This window comes from Neofelis nebulosa, chromosome 7 (genome assembly GCF_028018385.1).
Source record: "Neofelis nebulosa isolate mNeoNeb1 chromosome 7, mNeoNeb1.pri, whole genome shotgun sequence".
Classification (NCBI taxonomy): domain Eukaryota; kingdom Metazoa; phylum Chordata; class Mammalia; order Carnivora; family Felidae; genus Neofelis; species Neofelis nebulosa.
In genome coordinates, this window is record NC_080788.1 from 82,892,125 (window position 1) to 82,909,506 (window position 17,382).

The window sequence follows — 17,382 nt, forward strand, 5'->3', positions numbered from 1 at the left end:
GACCCTTAGAACTTAGTCTGGAAAGGAATGCCTGTAGTTGGGTCTCTGTGGGTCAGGGCTGACAGTATAACTGGAAGCTTTTTGAATTAACTTCCATGTAGAACATAATGTTAATTAAAAGTAAAAGAGAGAAGGTTGGAGGCCTATGTACACATTATTAAAAATGTAGCAATTCTTTGTTTCAGAATTTAGCCATAGTGTTAATAAAAACAGAGTGAATTTTGGTTGGTTCATTATTGTTTTCAAATTATCCGCAAACAGTTCTCCTCTTATTGCCTACACCAGGGGCACAGAGCAGGGTAGGGAGTGGATCTAGAGGGACAGCAGCAAGGCATCTTGCTGAGGACAATAAATTATGAATTGAGAGTTCTCTAAGCCAGGAGTGGTGAGCTCTTACATCCCTGTTTTTCTTCCCCTTGTTTGTCTGCATGAGGTTGTTGGGAACATTAGCCTCCGATTACAGATTTTGTGACAGCTATGTACTCAACATGAGCGGCTGAGTAGAGTGATTATAAGAAAATAGAACATAATTCTATATAACAAACGAACACTTTAGGAGCTCTTCTCTAGCTGCAAGACTGCTTCCTAGAGCTTTTAGGAAATGCTGTTCTGGGATAATTTGTATTCTATATGTGTATTCTCTTTTTTGGGGAGTTTGCATACACCCAAGTGCCTCCCATTTATCTGCCTTCCTCTTCCTTCTGCTTCCCCATGTCTTCAAGATATGCTGGCTGTTTTTGCTCTCTTGGCCTTCTCCCCACCCCACATCTTGGCTACCTCTGTTTCCTTCTTCTTCACTGGACCAGACATGAATTTGTTCTGGGAACTTTTAGTAATCTATGGAAAAAGTTGTTAAAGGCTTCATGTCAGATGTTCAGTTGCTTGGTAACCCAAGGAACCTCCTGCCAAGTTTATGTTCAGAGAATTAGAAAAATGGTTCAGTCCCCACTGTTTTTGGGTCTGGGCAGCATCAGTTCACCCACTCAGCTATGTCTAAGGAGATCCCCATAGAGACACAGAGAAGAGCCTCAGCCTCCACATTGAGGGAGAGGGCAGTGGCAGAGCCCACCTGGCCAGGCCTGAAGAAGCACCTGGGGAGGCTGACCTGTACAGAGGTGTGTGCACCTTTGTAGAGCAACAAAAACAGACTAGTCACTGTATGTTGGTGTGGTAGTTTGAGATGATCTCAGTTTCTCTACTTTATGATCTCTCACATTCTCATTTCACGTCTTAGTGTCTTTTAGGAAACCCATAATTTTAGACTTAAAGACTCTAACAGCTGGTATCAAGTAACCTCAGAGCAATGGCACTGAACACACTCTTGTAGCCAATCTCTGTAAATACACAAAACCAAACAAAATCTCCTAGGATTATGGATTGGGAGATACCAACTTGGGGGAAATGAGGCTTCCATAATGGTGGGTAGGATAAATCTGGGTAAAATATTTGGTTTTAATGCCTGTTAATTGCTGAGGCACCAGAAACACCCCAAGGTCCCACAAAGAGTTCCTTGCTGGACTACAGACTATATTTACCTCCTAATGATGTGCCGAAAAGTGCCAGAAGAGTAGGCTCCTTCTGAACAGTGTCAGGATCCTCTATTACATGCACAAATCATTGGCCTTGAAACTCCCCCAAAATGTAACGCCAAGGAGGTGGAAAAGCTTCTCAGAAGAAAGGAACTGCCACAGCATGAATAAAAATTAGCATTTGGCACACCCTGGTTAGGGATGGGGAGTGGGAGGGGAAGCAGGATTTTCTCCAAGACTGGCTGGCTGGGAGCCAGGATTATTCAAGTGGAAATGAATAGGGAAGGAAGGGGAAAGAACAAAAGTCTATTGAAGGGTACAATAAAAATTTTAGTAAGTCTTAAAATGTTGCATTGTCTTGTAAAAGGAGTTATTGTATCAGTTGTAAATTAACTTTGAAATAATTGCATTGGGATAAAAACTTAAGAGTGATTACAAGAAAAGATCTCACATTAGCAACAATATTTATACTAAAGTTTTCAGTGTTCAGAGTAACAGATTTTGGTGATGGTTTTAAGTGTTATGACCTCATTTGATTTTCATTTGAATGAACAAGGAGTGTCTCTAAATAAGAATGACATCTAGGGCATCTGCTGCAGTTTTCCCTAAGAATACAGGTAAATTGAGTATGACTTCATTTTAGCTTCTTTTAATAATTAGCACTATTAATCATATTCTGCTGTAGTTTAAAAAAGTATCTCCAAGTAGGTATATGTAGGGGAGGAATATGAATTTTGTGCCTTTACTCTCATGGCCTTGGAGTAGGAATAAGGATTACTGCTTGGTGGGTATTGACGAAGGGTGTAAGTTCATGTCCGCAGAGAAGATGATCCTAGTGAGAAGCTGCATGTGTGGGATAATTAGTTTATATAATCAATCTCGATTAGTTCAGATAAGCCGCCATCTTGTACAAAGATTCCCTTCCCTTTTGAAAATGCTAACTACTGAGATGACTTTGGGTGTGTTTGAAAGGAGTTAGGAAGGTACAAAGGGGTTTGGTGGCATGGATGCTCAGTCAGGTGGCTTAAGAAGCTTATTTTGCTCCCTTATTTCTTGATTTTGCTGAGGTTCAGGAAAATTTGGGGCGGATGCAAAATTACATGGATAAAGGAGGAGCCCAGAACTCTTGAACTGAAACTGATGAATTAGAGAGAAAAATATTTTTTTTTCTTTAAAGTCTAGACCAATGGGTCAAAGTTATAAAAGCACATTTGAATAGCTTTGTAATTGATTCATAGCTGAACCATCTTCTTCAAAAAATAGCAGCTCTATATCCTTGACATGTAGCAGGAACTTTGAAGTAGTTATTTTTCCTGGGATGGGAGGTTGACAAATGACTCTTGAGGTTCCTTTCTACTCTGAAATTGTATGGTTCTCATAAAAACATTTTTCTTATATGCAAAATGCACTTCACATATTGACATAGCTTAATAACAAAGGTTTTCTTCTTTTTCTGATTTGAAACTGACATTAAAACCAGTAGGGGGCTTGGTTAAGCATCTGACTTCGGCTCACGGCATGATCTCGCAGTTCATGGGTTTGAGCCCCACATTGGGCTCTGTGCTGACAGCTGAGAGCCTGGAGTCTGCTTTGGATTTTGTGTCTCCCTCTCTCTCTCCCCTCCCCCACTCATTCTCTGTTTCTCTCTCTCAAAAATACACATTAAATTTTTTTAATTAAAAAAATAGTAAATAATGTGAAAGGTAATAAAATTCCACATGTTCAACCTGATGTTAGATGCTCATCTCTTACAAGAGGACCAGAACTTCAGAGGTGTCCTCATGAGAATCTACCTGACTTACTTACCTGTCTTGATCATGTATGATGAGATTTTTAAAAGGTGATGATGATGATAAATGTTCCTTGAGTGAGAAAGAGAAAACTAGGATTTTATGAAGTAAAGTGAAACCTAATTCATTTCTCATAGGTAGACAATGTTAATAAATTTTTTTTTTGTTTTATTTTTCAATTCTTTTGGGATACTTTTAACCTTTGATGTTTTTTTTTAAATTTTTTAAAATGTTTATTTATTTTTGACAGAGAGAGAGAGAGACAGAGCATGAGCAGGGGAGGGGCAGAGAGGGAGGGAGACACAGAATCTGAAGCAGGCTCCAGGCTCTGAGCCATCAGCACAGAGCCCGACGTGGGGCTCGAACTCATGAACCATGAGATCATGACCTGAGCCGAAGTTGGACCCTTACCCAACTGAGCCACCCAGGCGCCCTTTGATGGTGTTTTTTAGGAAGTTTTGTTTAAGGTTTAGATCTTATAAAGAAAAAAACTAATTTTCGTTGAGAAGAACTAGACCATACTATGCTTCCTAAATAGCTAATTAATTCAAGCATAAATTACAAGTGTATCTATATTTACCCATACAAAATTTTACTTAATATCTAAGAAGCTGATTTGAAGTCCTGAGTATGTGGGAGAGGCATATTAACTGTGAGCAAGGCATTGGTTCTCAACCAGGAGTGACATTGCTACCCCCCACTCCCAACACACATACCGTAGGGACATTTGGCAATATCTCAGTGAAGTGCCCTGTCACTGTGCTTTCTGCTGCATTCAACCACAGCTCTTAGCACCGTGACTTGAGGAAAAAAGCTCTTCACATTTTTCTTCATTGACTGATGGTTAAATCCAAGCTGCAAGAAACAGTGTTGGATTTCTACTTCTCTTTGGAGCACATCCTCATTCTCACATTTTGGGGTTTACCTTTAATGTTTTGTCCCAGGCAGAAGGGTGAGCCCAAAGTGGAGACCTAAATTGGCAGCCAATGTAGAGGATCAAAGGGAAAATATAGACACTGAGCACAGGAGATGCCAGTGTCAGAAGTTAATCAGAGGTTTAGCTAGCCAGAATCTAGAATGCCAGATGAAGGGTTCCAGTGTGAAACTAGGAACATATTGAAAGAGGGACATAAGCTTATCAAAAGCAAAATGAGAGATTCAGAGTTGAGGTGAAAAAGTAAATAAAATGCGAAGCTAAGCATGGCTTTCAGTTTTTTCTCCTTTTAATACTGATTGATTGAGTTTGGGTCAGCTGGGGCACATAGGAGCAGAGACTGTTGAAGACAAAGGGCTGGGAGGGAGGATAGGAAGATTTCTTGCTTTTGACTACATGAAGTCTGGAATCCATACTCTTTTTGTATACAAGTGATACTTGGAGTTTTCTAGAGCAACGTTCCCCATAGTGTTCCCCAAAGGAGCACTGTTAATGAAGAAAAATATTTGGAAAATAATAAATTAAACAAAATTAAGAAGTTTCTTCCTGAAGACTCCTAGGAGCAAATGTGCACTACATATCTTCCCATAGGAGAAATGTGTAAACAGTGTTCCCCAAATTGTTCAACCTCCAAACCTCTTCTTACCAGTATTATGTGAGCTACATTTTGGGAAATGATGTTTTGGCTGCTATCTGGATGTTCATGTAGAATTTCCATGTCTTCTGCTCAGAACATTTTGTTCTGCTGGCTGTCAGAGCTCACCTTGTGAAATTTTGTAGCTGAATGAATCTATTGATATATTTTTATACTTATTTTCAAAGCATTGTTTATTAAGATGACAATGCATTGAGGAAAAATTTGAAGCCCTTTCACCTTACAGCCAAGTTACAAAGAGAGAATGACCACAGTAAAAGTTTTGGGCAGTTCAGATCTCTAATTTAGTCTTGCCTTAGGTAGAAAATAACCTTGAACAAATTACCAGATTAATCTATTTACTGAGTAAAACTTGCCTTTGCCCAGATAACTAAATTTGGAAGCATGTTTAGTTTGAAGTAGAAGTAATTATTTCACATATTTCACATATTTTTTACATATTTTTTAAATTCCTCCCCCCTGTTCAGTTTTGAATAGAGGATTGCTTCTTGGCCTTTTGGCTAAGATCAAGGAGAGTTTTAAATAGAAGTGATTGATCCAATTATAATCTAAGACTGAAATTTTGGATATTTTTCTCCTTAAATATTTCATAGACACACAAATAACCAGTAATACTAGAAAAAGTCAAAGACAAGAAGAGGTTAAATCTGTATGATGATGAATTATTTTGGGGGTATAATGTGATGTACAGGTATAGAAGACCCTCTGTTAGCCATTGGATGATGTCATCCTACAGTGTCATTGTATGTAATGCCCATGAATTTCCTAAGATTTTTAGGTTAATGATTTTTGTGTGTGTGTGCCTATCCCAGTCCATTAAATGAGCAAATACTCAATACCTATTTAAGAATTACCTTTGTTATTTTAAGACTTTTGACTACTTTTTGAATAATAAAAACAGTGTTATTTTAATTCAAGTGACTTCTTCATAGTTTGAACCCAAGATTTATTTTAAAATGTTTTGCCCTCATAAAGATAAATATTTTAAATTTTGTAGTAAAAGTACATTGTTTTACTTGTGTTTGCCTGAACACTGAGATCATTTTATAATATAAACCTAGTTATATTTAAGTGTGTGTGTGTGTGTGTGTGTGTGTCTGTTTGTGTGTGTGTGTGTGTGGTTTAATATATAAATGTAAATGTAGAAGGTTGTAAGAACTCTGTGAGGTCATAGCCAGATATTTTCCTTTGTTGTAATATAGACTGATAAACTTGGTCTAAAAGTAAAGAGACTTGGCCCAGCAGGAGATATTCCCATCTTGGCCCTGGATATCCTAAAAGGGCCCTATACTAGGCATTAGCCCCTTGCTAGCCACAATCTGTGACAGTCCTGTTGGAACAGGGACCAGAAAGGAGAAACTCCTGTCTGTATCCCCAAAGACCATAAAAGGGCCCTATACATGGCTCCAGCTTCCTCACAGCCATAGACTGTCAGTCTTCCAGCAGTCTGGGGGCCAGGGTCCCAGAGGGAGACATTTCTATCTGTGCCCTGGGAGATCCTGAAAGGACCCTGTATTTCAGCCCCTCACACACTCAGTATGTCAGTAGTTCTGGTGGCACAGAGACAGGGAAACAGATACTTTTGTACACTTTCAGGATATCCTGAAAGGGCCTTAAACTTTGTTCTAGGCCCTCCCAGGTGCAGGCTATGAGTAGTCCAGCTGGCACAGGGACAGGTGGAACATCCTCATGTCTGCACCTCAGATCCTGAAAAGATGATACACTTGGCTCCAGCCCTCTAGTTATTGTCAGGGACCAATCCAGCCTACTCAGGGACCTGATGGGAGACACACCTATTTGTGCCTCTGGAGGAAGGGGCAGACCTCAGTCTTAGCTGTGGAACCTAAAACAGCCTTGTGGATTGAATCTCAGCCGTGGTCCAGAGCTGGTCCTGTCCACCCAGGGACTCATCCAGGAACCAAGAAGTAGTCTTCCCAGGGTCCTGGCAGGAGCCACACCTGCCACAGACATGGGAATAGGCCCCCTGTCTGAGGATACAGCTGTGAACCTTGAAGTGGATACTTGTCCTGACACCACTTTACTGAAGAAGTTACTAGAGGTAGTCCCATCTACTCAGGGACCAGGCACAGTACATACCTACCTGAGACCCTGGTAACAAGCCTGACAACCATGGATCTTGCTGCATACCCAGTCACAGCTTTATAACAAGCTCCAACCCAGTGCAACTGTGATTCTGGAGGTAATCCCATCAATCCAAGGAACAAATAGGAGAAGGTCTTTTCCTGCTGAAACCAGTCTGTAATGACTGGAAAAGATGTTGGCTCTTTCAAACACAAATGCATCAGTGTGGGACTATATGGATCATAAAGAATCATGCAAATTTGACACCACCAAAGGAAGCTAATAAAGCTCCAGCAACTAACCCCAAAAGAAATATCTACAGTTTGCCTGAAAATAATTTAAAAAAATTATCTTAAGGAAACTGAATTAAATGCAAGAGAATATAGATAGACAGATAAATTAAATCAGAAAACCAATGCATAAACAAAATGAGTTTAATGAAGAAATAGACACCATAAAAAAGAACCAAACAGAAATCCTGGAGCTGAAGATACAATGATAGAACTGAAAAATTTAAGAGAGAGCTTCAACAACAGACTTGGTCATGCCGAAGAAAGAATCAGTGACCTTGACAGATCTTTACTTTTTTTTAAGTATTTATTTATTTATTTATTTATTTATTTATTTATTTATTTGATAGAGACAGAGACAGCGTGAGTGGAGGAGGAGCAGAGAGAGAGGGAGGGAAAATCCCCAGCAGGCTCCACACCAACAGCACAGGGCCGAACATGGGGCTCAAACTCATCAAACTGTGACATTATGATCTGAGCTGAAACTGAGTAGGATGCTAACCGACTGAGACACCCAGGCACTCCTCAAAGACAGATCTTTTAAAATTAGCCAGTAAGAAGAACAAAAAGAGAAAAAAATGAGAAAGAGTGAAGATAGCCTACATGAGCTATGGACACCATCAAGCAAATGAACATCATATCATGGGAGTCCCAGAAAGGGAAGAGAGAGAAAGGAGAAAAAATATTATAGAAAGAAATAATAGCTGAAAATTCCAAAAATCCTGGAAGAGATATGGACATTCAGTTACAGGAAGCTCAAAGGATCCCAGGCAAGATCAACCCAAAGATTACTGAGACACATCATAATCAAATGTTAAAAGTCAAAGCATGGAGAGAATTTTGAAAGCAGCAAGCAGAAAATGACTTGTCCATGCAAGGGAAACCACAAAAGGATGTCAGTGGATTTCTCTGCAGAAACCTGAGGGGCCAGGAGGCAGTAGGATGATATATTCAATGTGTGGAAAAAAAAAAATATATATATATGTATATATATCAACCAAGAAAACTGTACCTTTATGCCTTAAAGTCAAAACTGTCCTTCAGAAATGAAGGAGAGAGAAGAACATTCCCAAACAAAAACTAAAGGAGTTCATCACCACTAGACCTGCCTCACAAGAAATGCTGAAGGGAGTACTTCAAGTTGAAATGAGAAGACGCTAAATAACAATATGAAAACACAAAATTCACTGGTAAAGGTAAATATATAGTCAAATTTAGGATTCTCAAATAATGTGATGGTGGTGGGTAAGCCACTTTTATCTCTAGAATAAAAGCTAAAGGGGCGCCTGGGTGGCGCAGTCGGTTAAGCGTCCGACTTCAGCCAGGTCACGATCTCGCGGTCCGTGAGTTCAAGCCCCGCGTCAGGCTCTGGGCTGATGGCTCGGAGCCTGGAGCCTGTTTCCGATTCTGTGTCTCCCTCTCTCTCTGCCCCTCCCCCATTCATGCTCTGTCTCTCTCTGTCCCAAAAATAAATAAAAAACGTTGAAAAAAAAAAGCTAAAAAATAATAACATTAAGAATAGGTATAGGGGCACCTGGTTGGCTCTGACTCTTGATCTTAGCTCAGGTCTTGATCTCAGGGTCATGAGTTCAGGTCCTTTGTTGGGCTCCATGCTAGGCATGAAACCTACTTAAAAAAAAAAAACACCTACTCCCTCAGACAAAACAAAGTAAAACAAAACAACCCCCAAAAATCCTATAGATAAAATAATTTGCTAATGGATACACAATATAAAAAGATGTAAAGTGTGACATCAATAGCATAAAATGTGGTGGGAGAAATAAAAGTATAGTTTTTTAATAAGGTTGAAGGAGAATAGTTATCAGCTTAAAAGACCGTTATATTTATAAGATGCTTTATATAACCTCATGGTAACCACAAGAGAAAAAACCCTTAATAGTTGCACAAAAGACAAAGAAAAAGGAAATAAAAGCATACCACTACAAAAAAAATCATAAAGGAAGACAGTAAGATGAAACAAAGGAACTAAAAAAACAGAAAATAATAAATCACAATAGTAACTAGTGATTACCTACTAGTAATTATGTATAAATACATTAAATTTGCCAATCAAAAGGCACAAAGTGGCTGAATGGACAAAGAAATAAGATCCAGCAATATGCTGCCTGCAGGAGACTCACTTTAGCTTTAAAGACACATGTAGGTAGAAAGTGAAGAAATAGAAAAAGATATTCCATGCAAACAGTAGCCAAAGGACAGCAAGAGTGTCTATACTTATATCAGATAATATAGACTTTTAGTCAAAATCTGTGATGAGAGACTGTCACTTAATAGTGATAAAGGAGTCAATTCATCACGAAGATATAATAGTTGTAAAGATATATGTTCCCAACATTGGATGACTAAATATTAAAATTTTTTAAATGTTTATTTATTTTTTGGAGAGAGAGAGCAAGCAAGCAGGGGAGGGGCAGAGAGAGAAGGAGACAGAATCTGAAGTAGGCTCCAGGCTCAGCACAGAGCACAATGTGGGGCTTGAACTAATGAACCACAAGATCATGACCTGAACCGAAGTTGAATGCTTAACCAACTTATGTCCCTGGAATGCCTAAATATTTAAAGTGTTAATAGAACTGAAGGGAGAAATAGATAGCGATACAGTAATAGTAGGGGACTTCAATACTCTACTCCCAACATTGTATAGTACATCTAGACAGAAAATTAATAAGGAAACAGCAGACCTGAATAACAGTTTGGACTAAATGAGCTTGACAGATATGTATATAGAACATTCTATACAATGTCCCTAGAATACATATTCTTCTCAAATGCATGCAGAACATTCTCCAGGATGGATGATATGATGGGCTGCAAACCAAGCTTTAACAAATTTGAGAAGATCAAAATTATATCTAGTATCTTTTCCAACTACAATGGTATAAAAATAGGAGTAAATCTGAATATGAGGAAATTAAACAACATTCCTGAACAACCAATGGATCAAAGCAGAAATCAAAAAGAAAATCAGAAAGTGTGCTGAGACTAATGAAAATGAAAACACAACATACTAAAATGTATGGGATACAGCAAAGTAGTTCTAAGAGGGAAGTTTATAGTGATAAATGACCACATTAAGAAAAAAGAAAGATCTCAAAAAAAAAAAAAAAGCTTAACCTTATACCTCAAGGAATTAGGGAAAGAAGAACAAACTAAGCTCCAAATTAGCAGAAGAAAGGGAAAAATAAAGATTACAGCAGAAATAAATGAACTAGAGACTAGAAAGACAATAGAAAAAAATCAATAAAAGTTGGTTTTTAAAAAGGTAAAATAATTGGCAAACCTTTGGCTAGACTAACTGAAAGATTACAACTACTACTACAGCAATACAAAGTATCATAAGAGGCTACTATGAAACTATTATGCCAATGAAATGGATAAGCTAGAAGAAATGGATAAATTCCTAGAAATATATAACCTACCAAGACTGAATCAGGGAGAAATAGAAAATTTGAGGAGACCAATAATGACTTAGGCGATTAAAGCACGAATCAAAAACTTTACAACAAATAAAACCCCAGGACCAGATAGCTTCAATGATGAATTCTACTAAACATTTAAAGAAGAATTAACATGAGTCATTAAATGCTTCCAAAAAAAAAAAAAAATGAAGAGGAGGAAACACTTCCAAATTCATTTTTGAGGCCGGCATTACCCTGACACCAATGCCAGATAAGGACATTATAAGAAAAGAAAACTACAGACCAATATCCTTAATGAATATAAATGCAAAAGTCCTCAACAAAATATTAGCAAACCAAATTCAGGATCATACACTATGATCAAGTGGGATTTATTTTTGGGATGCAAGGATGGTTCAAAATACACAAATCAATAAGTGTGATATTACACATAAATAGAATAAAAAATAAAAATCATATGATCCTCTCAACGTATACAGAAAAAGCATTTGACAAAATTCAATATCCTGTCATGATTAAAAGCTTTCACATTGGGTGTAGAAGAACATACCTTAGCAGTCATATATGGCAAACCCACAGCTAACATCATATTCAATGGTCAAAGGCTGAAAGCTTTTTTTCTAACATCAGGAACAAGACAAGTATGTCTACTCTCACCATTCCTATTCAACATAGTACTGGAAGTGCCAGTCAAAATAATTAGGCAAGAAAAGACACAAAAGGCATCCAAATCAGAAAAGAAAAAGTGAAATCATCTCTGTCTGCAGATGACATGATCTTATATAGAGAAAATCCTAAAGACCCCACCCAAAAATTGTTAGAACTAATATATGAATTCAATAAAGTTGCAGGATACAAAATTAACATAAAAAATCAGTAAATTTTCTTTCTTTTTTCTTTCTTTCTTTCTTTCTTTCTTTCTTTCTTTCTTTCTTTCTTTCTTTCTTTCTTTCTTTCTTTCTTTCTTTCTTTCTTTCTTCCTTTCTTTCTTTCAAGTAGGCTTCATGCTCAGCACGGAGCCCAATGCAGGGCTTACACTCATGACTCTGAGATCAAGACTTGAACTGAGATCAAGAGTTGGATATTCAACCAACTGAGCTACACAGGTGTCAGCTGCATTTCTAAATGCTAGCAAAAAAATATTTGAAAGAGAAACTTAAAAAATTCCATCATTTATAAAAGCATCCAAAATGATAAAATACTTAGGAATAAATTTAACAAAGGAGATGAAAGAGCTACACACTGAAAACTAGAAGATATTGATGGAAGAAATTGAAGAAGACATGAATAAATGGAAAAATATCTTGAGTTTGTGGATTGGAAGAATTAATATTGTTAAAATGTCCAAAGACCTCTATAGATTTCATGTTATTTTTACCAAAATTCCAATGGCATTTTTCACAAAAATAGAAAAAAAAATCTTCTGAAATCTGTATGGAACCAGAAGAGACTCTGAATAGCTAAAGCTATCATGAGAAAGAAGAAAAAAGCTAGAGGCATTACATTTCCTGATTTCAAACTATACTACAAGATAATAGTAATAAAAACAGCATGATACTGACATAAAAACAGAGACCATGTGGAATATAATAGAATAGAGAGCTCAGAAATAAAACCATGTGTATATAGTCAACTAATATTTGACCAGGAAGGTAAGAATATTCAATGGGGAAAAGATAGTCTTTGCAAGGTATGGTATGGGAGAAAATATTTGCAAACTATGTATCAAATAAGGAGTTAGCATTCAAAATATGTAAGGAACTCATAAAACAGAGCAGCAAGCAAACAACACAATTAAAAATGGGTAGAGGACTTGAGTATACATTTTTTCCAAAGAAGATATGCACATGGCCAACACATGTATGAAAAGGTGCTCAAAATAACGAATCAGCAGGGAAATGCAAATCAAAACCATGATGAGATATCACCTCACATCTGTTAGAATGACTATTCTGAAAAATACAAGAAATAGTAAGTGTTGACAAGGATGTGGAGAAAAGGAACACTTGTGTACTGCTGGTGGGAATGTAAATTGGTGCAGCCACTATAGAAAATAGTATGAAGGTTTCTCAGAAAATTAAAAATAGGGGTGCCTGACTGGCTCAGTCAGAGGAACACATGACTCTTGATCTCAGGGTTGTGAGCTCAAGCCCCATGTTGGGTGTAGAGATTACTTAAACAAAAAAATAAAGAATTAAAAAGCAAATTAAAGATAGAACCACCATGTGATCCAACAGTCCCACTTCTGGATATATATCCAAAGGCAATGAAATCACTATCTTGAAGATCTATCTGAAGCCCCATGTTTCTTGCAGCATTATTCACAATAGCCACAACATGGAAAAAAAAAACCCTAAGTGTTCGTCAGCAGATGAATGGTAAAGAAAATGTGATATGTATATAATGCATCCATAAAAAGGAATGCAATTCTGCCATTTGTGACAACATGGATGGGTCTTGCAGGTGAAGTGAAATGAGTCAGGCAGAGAAAGACAATTACCATATGATATCACTCATATATGGAATTAAAATAAAGCCAAACTCTAGAAATGAAGTACAATGGTGGTTAGTAGGGGCTAAGCGTAGGGAAATGAGGAGATGTTGGTCAAAAGGTACAAACTTCCAGTTATAAGATGAATAAGCTTTGGGGAGCTAATGTACAGCATAGTGACTATAGTTAACAATATACTTTATTATACGTTTTAAAGTTGCTAAGAGAATAAATCTTAAATGTTCTCACCACATACTAAAAACTGTAATTATACAAGCTGATGGATATGTCAGCTAACCTTATTGTGGTAATCATTTTATAATATATATGTGTATCAAATCAGTTTGTACACCTTAAGCATACACAATGTCACATGTCAATTGTATCTCAGTAGGGCTGGGGAAACAAAGAAAAAATGGAAAAAAAAAGTACAGAGGCTTAGTCTTTATGTTCATGATCAAATTTCTACAACCTCTTCATCCTTACAGTTCAACTGAGAATTAAGTACACATAGAAGCTGCTAGAGCTTCGTTTCCTGGACCTGAAGTTTCTGGAGGGTGGGTTGTTAGTAAGTGTTGACTGAACTTGGTTTCCAGACTACCCAGGAAAGTGTCAAACAAAGTGAGATGCTCATTAAATACATTTTTTTTCTTAAACTCTAGTGTACATAAAACTGTCAGGCTGATATATTCTTCTACCTCCTTATAAATATGTCTAAATCTGTTTTCTTTTACATTTGCATCTTATTTTGCACATTGTGGTAGAAGAGGAAAACCATATTCTGTCAACTGTTTCTGTTTTTACATTATGTTAAAAAAATGAAATAAACAAAACTCTCACTTTATAGACTCCAGCTTAATTAAAGGGCCATTCCAAATGCTCTTATTTTAAAAATTGAGTCAGCTGCATGTTAATAAAATATTCTGGATTATTCGTTTTCAGGCATAAGTGATATTTCTTACTCAAGAAACTCATTCAAAGGACCTTGAATATCTAAATCAGTGGTTGAGTCATACAGAACTATTAACAATGACAGGATCGTGGCAAAGGCCACAGTGAATAGAAGCTATGACAAGCAGAATCTGTCTGAGATGCATTTGTATTTGGCTTCAAATGACTAAGTAAGACCAAAAGTAGCTGTGTCATGTGATGTATGATATGATTGTTTTTCAGTAACTGAAAAATTATAAATGGATGATTTCTAGAGCCTATTGGAGAAGGGCCAGCTATTTCTGAGTGTCACATCGGTTTTAACTATTGCTAACAAAGAAAGATATGAAAAATAAGAATAAAAAGCTTAGGAGACAGTCAGCTTTCAAGCATTTGAATCCCTCTTGGATGAAAGCCAGGTGCTCATGTGCCTGGATGATAGAGCTTATCGAAGACTTACCTAAGTAGGGCAAGAAGTGAAAGGCTCGGAAATGATGACCTCTCTGGGAACCTGCTACTCCTTTTCTTCCCCGCCAGCCACCGCTGGACTTGGTTCATGGTGAGTGATAAAATCAAATGGCTGGAGGGTTTAGCTTTCAGCTTAGGCTTTACACTCTCATGGCAGAGGAGAGAGAATATGGGTTTGTCTGTTACACTGTTCAGCATTTTCCCCTTTGTACTCCTGTGATTTAGAGGAGTACAGAAAAAATTTTTAAAAAAGTTTTTTTTCTGTGTTTGCTGAAAGGAAAATCTGGCAAAGCATCTAGTAATATTCAGTTTATAACTAATTTTCTAGAATTGACGTAGGATCTGCTGAGTTCTTTTTAGAGGCTTTTAAGTAATTAGCCCTTACTTAGCATTTGCTATATTGCTATTTATTTCACTAAGCAAGGGAATAAATAATTTATTAAGAAAAAGATAAAAATTCAATGAAGGTGAATTTATGCTTAAGCTGGTCCATGCCTCAGCCTTTTATTGTCTACCAGAATACACAGCCCAAAAATATTTATGAGCTTATACTGTCTCTATACTTTTCACTAGCAAATATGTATTTTGTTTTTCTTTGAAGGTCTGTGATATATAACTTTTGTTTGTTCTAGGAGTTATTTTTCAAAACACTGATTCATATGACAACAAGTCATATTTTATCAGACACTCACCTTCAATTTAGATGGCTGGTTGGGCAGAATTGTTTGACAGTATTTAATGAATGTGATGCATATGAAACAAAACCATTGTAATATATTTAAAAAAACAGATTCTACTTGGCTAGAATTGTTTCTTTGAAAAGCAGACTTAATTATTCCTTCTTTAATAAAGAATATTCAGAGAAAGATCTTTGATCACATCAGATCTTTGGATATTAAAAGCCTTTGCCATTGCCCGTTGATATTTTTTTAATCTGACATCAGAATCTTTAAAAAAAAATCATTTTTGCATGTCTGGGAGGCTAGGGTGGGAAGGAAATAATAGTGAATAGGAAATAATGCTTTTGAAAATCCTGGTCTTTATGAGAGTTCATCACCCGTAAAATGCCTTCTGTTTATGGAAGAACAGCAGTATGGGTAGTTATTTGATGTGTTCTCATGTTGCAGCATGAACAGCAAAAACGAATGTAATATTATTTGAAAGATTTGGCTTAAATTCCTTATTTGGTATTTCACTCTGATTCATTGTCCTCAAAAATGAAAGTTGTTTGCTAAAGCATGTATCTCTTTGTGAAACAAATAATAAAATAATTTCACCTTTAACTTGATCACTTAATCACCTGTGGCTTTTATCATGATATCAGATTTAGTTTATAGGAAGCAGCTCTTTCTTAAAGAGATTGTTTGAGTGAAATAAATACAACCTTATTATTGAACTGAGTCACAGTAAGCACTTTGTTTTAAAAACCACGGTGTTTTAGGAGGTGGGTAGGTACAGTTTTATTTTTTTTTATTTTTAAATTTTTTTTTCAACGTTTTTTATTTATTTTTGGGACAGAGAGAGACAGAGCATGAACGGGGGAGGGGCAGAGAGAGGGAGACACAGAATCGGAAACAGGCTCCAGGCTCCGAGCCATCAGCCCAGAGCCTGACGCGGGGCTCGAACTCACGGACCGCGAGATCGTGACCTGGCTGAAGCCGGACGCTTAACCGACTGCGCCACCCAGGCACCCCTGTACAGTTTTAAACTTAGTATTTTTTTTTTATATAATTTTTTTTTTTTCAACATTTTTTATTTATTTTTGGGACAGAGAGAGACAGAGCATGAACGGGGGAGGGGCAGAGAGAGAGGGAGACACAGAATCGGAAACAGGCTCCAGGCTCCGAGCCATCGGCCCAGAGCCTGACGCGGGGCTTGAACTCACGGACCGCGAGATCGTGACCTGGCTGAAGTCGGACGCTTAACCGACTGCGCCACCCAGGCGCCCCTAAACTTAGTATTTTAACCAAGTGCCACATCCAATCTTGTAACATTCTCTACCAAAAATCAAAGACTAATAATTTTCATATTCACATAAGTTTGGAAATTAGTGACCCCTATTTAGAAATGCTCAGTGTACCTGAGAGTATTAAAACCCTGTCTGGCAATTAAGAAACTCTTTTAGGGGTGCCTGGCTGGCTCAGTTGGTTAAGCGTCCAACTTCGGCACAGGTCATGATCTCATGGTTCGTGAGTTCTAGCCCCTCATTGGACTCTGTGCTGTCAGTTCAGAGCCTGGAGCCTGCTTTGGATTCTGTGTCCTCTCTCTCTCTCTGCCCCTCTCCCGGTTGCACTCTGTCTCTCAAAAAATTGAATAAATGTTAAAAAAAATTTTTAATAAAAAAACCTCTTTTGTTTTTTAATCTATCTATATATATTAAATTTTTTAGAGACAGTGCAACTGGGGGAGAGGGAAGAGGGAGAGAGGGAATCCTAAGCAGGCTCACGCTCCGACAGGAAGGTGGGGAGGAGGGGCTGTGTCCCACAATCCTGGGATCATGACCTGAGTCGAAATCAGGAATCAAACCCTCAACCAACTGAACCCTCCGGGCACTGCTTAATCTAGATATTTTTAAGTTTTATGTTTGCATACAAATAGTTAAGAGTCAAATATATGCTCTTCTTTTCCATGTCCTGTTTTCCCAAGGAGAACAGGAGGAAGAGTTCTACCACTTTTCATCTTTTCTTTAAAAAATGTTTGTTTATTTTTGAGAGAGAGAGAGAGAGACAGTGAACATGAGTGGGGGGAGGTGCAGAGAAAGAGGGAGAGAGAA

The 17,382-nt window shown here is 37.5% G+C and overlaps 1 protein-coding gene across 4 annotated transcripts in view; it reads left to right on the forward strand.

Annotated features, from left to right (window-relative positions):
• The window catches only part of AKAP6 (A-kinase anchoring protein 6), a 500,699-nt gene that overhangs the window by 83,762 nt on the left and 399,555 nt on the right, over positions 1-17,382 (forward strand). The window contains exon 1 of one of the 4 annotated variants that reach the window (XM_058738772.1): positions 14,600-14,700. The exons of the other annotated variants lie outside the window; for them this stretch is intronic. The gene's annotated coding sequence lies outside the window, so the exon portion shown is untranslated. Of the gene's footprint in view, positions 1-14,599; positions 14,701-17,382 lie in introns of those variants that run through there. 4 annotated transcript variants of the gene reach the window in all.